Raw genomic sequence first — 4,179 nt, 5'->3', positions numbered from 1 at the left:
TCCCCTCGAAAGAATGCTCCCCCACAATCCGAGAAGAGGAATTCAAGTGCTCCCCCTCCACTTGATTATTCAGCATACTTTCGCTAATTCTTAGAGAATTCGATGTTAAGAGTAAATCTAAACTTCTGTGTGTTAAAGTCGAATCATCAGTGTGTTTCGATGCTTCAAGAATGTGACTATCCATTACATTAACTTATGCATCAACTGCCCTGTCAGGAACACTAAAGATTAAATCATAATCAAAATCTATTGAATTTTCATTTATAGGTTCAGTATTTGATTCATTAATAATTGGATGTTGTTCAAAGCATTTTTCGACTCTTTTAACATAATAATCATCAAATGTGAGATTAAACGTTTCTTTTATTTTTGCGTTCTTTTGTTCAACACTCAATAAGCAACCGAATTATGTGAATATCCCAAGAATATGCCTTCATCAGCCTTTGACTGAAATTCCGAAAGATTATCCTTGAGATTCATTAAGAAACACCTGCAACCAAAAACATGAAAGAATTTGACCTTAGGCTTTCGGTTATTGATAATTTCATATGGAGTAATATTGAAACACCGATGAATGAATGAACAGTTTTGAGTAAAGCATGCAGTAGAAACTGCTTCAGCCCAAAGATATTGAGGAAGATTTGCATATGTGAGCATCGTTCATGCTGCTTCGCAAAGTGAACGATTTCTTCGTTCAACCACACCATTTTGTTGCGGTGTATATGGTGAAGAAAATTATGCGAAATTCCTTTATCTGTTAAGAACGAGTCAAAAACATTGTTCTTAAATTCAATTCCATTATCAATTTTGATCTTTCGAACATTCTTCCTTAAGCTTTTCTCAATTTGCTTGATGAAATCGATCAGTGTCTGAGCTACCTCGGATTTTAACCTGATAAAATAAACCCAAGTGAATCGTGAAAAGTCATCAACAATAACTAAAACGTATCGTTTCTTGTTGAGTGTTTCAACAGTTGATGTTCCACATAAGTCAATGTGAAGAAGTTCCAACGGTTCGGTAATTTTCGAATCTATGAAAATTGGATGTCCTTGCCTATGTTGTTTTCCTTGTTTGCAAGTGCACACAATGTATCATTGTCAAACTTTAGTACAGGAAAACCACGAACAAGATCATTGACCACCAATTTGTTTATATTTCGAAAATTCAAATGAGAAAGTATTCTACACCATAACCAGCTAACATCTGATGAAGCTTTCATTAGTAAGCATACATAAGGTTTCCCATTGATTAGTTTAATGTCGAGAGTTAACATGTCACCATGTCTTTTGGATTTTAACAAAACTTCTTTGGTTTCAACATTTGAAATTATGCTGCCTTCTTCGTTAAAAACCATTTGATTGCCAGTGCCCACAACAAGTTGTGAAACACTTATTGAATTGTGTTGAAGACCTTCGACATAAGCAACACAATTTACAGTAAACTGTCCATTCGTTACTTTTCCGTATCCTTTCACTTGACACTTGTGATTGTTTCCGAACTTCACCACTCCAACATTTTGTAAACTTCAAAAATCTCATAAGTTTTCCTTCCTCCAAGTCATGTGACGCGAGCAACCACTATCAATATACCATTTTTCTTCATATTGCTCGTGACATAAAACTTGCAATTAGTGGAAGAATTTAGGTACCCAAGGTTGTTTGGGTCCTTGGTGATTAGTATGAAGACAGAGTGAAAAGTCGAATTTAAGATCCAATTGCGAACTTTTGATTTGACACTATCAATTAAGTCCACATCATGAGTTAAAGTCTCAGAAACATTAATTTTCGAAGATTTAGAGTTGTCACTGACAGTCGCCTTTTTCAAAGATTTAGAGATTCCATGCTTTAACAGAAGGAATATAATCTTTTGACGAAAAGCTTCCATTTGAAGATTCATTCAAATATTTCTCATATGCTTCTTTGATTTGTTGATGAGAGTATTTTCCAGATTGGAATGATTTCCCTTTGCCTTCAAGCCAATGGTTTATGTTATTCATTTCTAAACAACCCCTTGTGTATGCAACTTTCGAAGGTTGTTTAGTAGATGGATTTGGAAAGTTTGGTTTTTGTGGAATGAAATTCACTTTGCATTTTGTTCTAAAATCCTAAAACTTTTGATTCTCATTTTGTGAATGAAAATTTGGTTTTGTAAACCGATATTGTGAAAATCTTTGTGAATTGTTTGTTCGAAAATTCTTTGATGGAAAAGTTGGGTGAAATTCTGTTTGTTATCATTTTGTATGGGATGTTGTAACAAAAATGTGGTAGGTTTTAATTTCGAAAAATTGTCTTGTGAAAAAAACTTTTGCAATTGAGCGGGATTTTTCTTAACATTTGAATGTGCTAAAGACTTCGTCTTAACAAATTTAAATATTACTTTTTCAGTCGTTTTCTTTGTTAAGTCCTTTGATTTCTTTTCATTTTCCCCAACTTGCCAAAAAAATTTCTTTCGTGCTTTTCTTTTCGAAATTCCATTTTGTTTGGAAACTTTTTCAGCAAGATCTTTGAATTCTTGTGAATTGAGTTTAATGTCTTGATTAGTTTTGACAACATCTTGCTTTCAGATTTCTTTTGAAATCTCTTGTTTTTCAACCCACTTTCTTTGTGGTTTTTGTCTTTGAAAAGTGTACAAATTTTTGGTAAGATTATTTTCGAAAATGCTCTGATTTGAAAAGAATCCTTCATCTGAGGTTTTATTGTTATCTTCTTCAACCATCTTATTGAATTCTTGTTTGATATTATCAACATTCCTAGCAATGACAAACACTTGATTAGGAAAGATAACATCATTTGTGCACTTGAAATTTGGATAGACAACTGTATTGTCTCAAGATAATGAGCACCTTTTTCAGTCATCACTTTGTCGAATTTTTCAGTGTCTCCATACACTTGATCAACAACAACTCTTGGAATTTCATTTTCTTTCGAAATTTCTGTTTCGGACATCGATTTTTTTGAAACTTCGTCCTCTTTCTCATCATCACTACTATCAGTTTGACTATCTATGACACTCACATGATCGAAATCACTAATTTTGGAAGTAGAGGGCATGTCAGTGTCAACCTTAATCATCAAATCATTACATATTTATTTTCCTTTTGACTTAGATGTGACATTAATGATAGATAACTAAGAACAATCGATACTTTCCTCTTCCTTAATTTCACTGATTTCGCTAAAACTATCAGAATTATCTTCGATATCTGCAAAATTTGATTGAGAATCAGATTTTGAATTCTCAGTTCTTTTCAAAATTTTGATTTGTTCACTTTTGGTCAACGTTCCATTCACTATATCAACAAGTTTATTTGGATCAAGATATTCATCTATTTTAACAACACTGTTGGGTCCATTATGTGTTGCGTCTTGGGCTCGGTTCTTAGTCCAATTTTGTATCCGGATTGGGCCTGTCCATCCATGATTTAATAATTAGGGTTTCGTATTTATAGTTGCTTTCATGCAACTTTGTACGTAGCCTTTTAGTCGATCATTCATAACGATCATTATTGTTTTATCGATTGGAACCCTAAAAGCCTCTACAACGGAAGTTCTTCATCGAGCTCTGTTGAGGCGTGAATCTATTGAATCATTCAGCTCATTATTGATTCATTCTCTTGTTTGTTATTTTGTTTACATTATTCTGATTAACCTGTGTAAGATCTAAACGATCAAAGAGTTTTTCAACTCATCAATTGGTATCAAAGCAGGAGGCTATGTAATTCATACACATCTCTTCTATCAGAGAAGTGATTAGGGTTCATTTCGCATTCATTGATATTTAATGAGCCGTCACTCCATAATTGACGCATCTCATTAATTATTAATCTTGCCCTAATATTACGTATTACAAGTCTGATCTTATAACAGGTTAAACGATCAAGCATGGACGATTCTCAATCCAATCCCATCAACATCTCTAATAGCATCGGATCAACAACCAAGACCCCAATCCTCTACACTCAAGACTATGAAGTATGCATGCACCATTTTGAAGATTACGTTATTGGATTAGAAGATAACGGGTATCTGATATGGGAAGCAATCACAGTTGGCCCCTTCGCTCATTCAAGCACTTCAAGAATCATTAAAACTCAGAAGGAGTACAATGATCTATTGAAAGATGTAAAGGACGTCGCTCAGGACGAAAAGGAGAAGTTTCAATGCAACATTAAGGCATTGA

The sequence above is a fragment of the Lactuca serriola genome, chromosome 8 (assembly GCF_051521515.1).
Source record: "Lactuca serriola cultivar US96UC23 chromosome 8, Lser_US96UC23_V15, whole genome shotgun sequence".
Taxonomy (NCBI): Eukaryota; Viridiplantae; Streptophyta; class Magnoliopsida; order Asterales; family Asteraceae; genus Lactuca; species Lactuca serriola.
The sequence above is the reverse complement of the archived record's forward strand: the minus strand, read 5'-3'. Positions refer to the sequence as shown.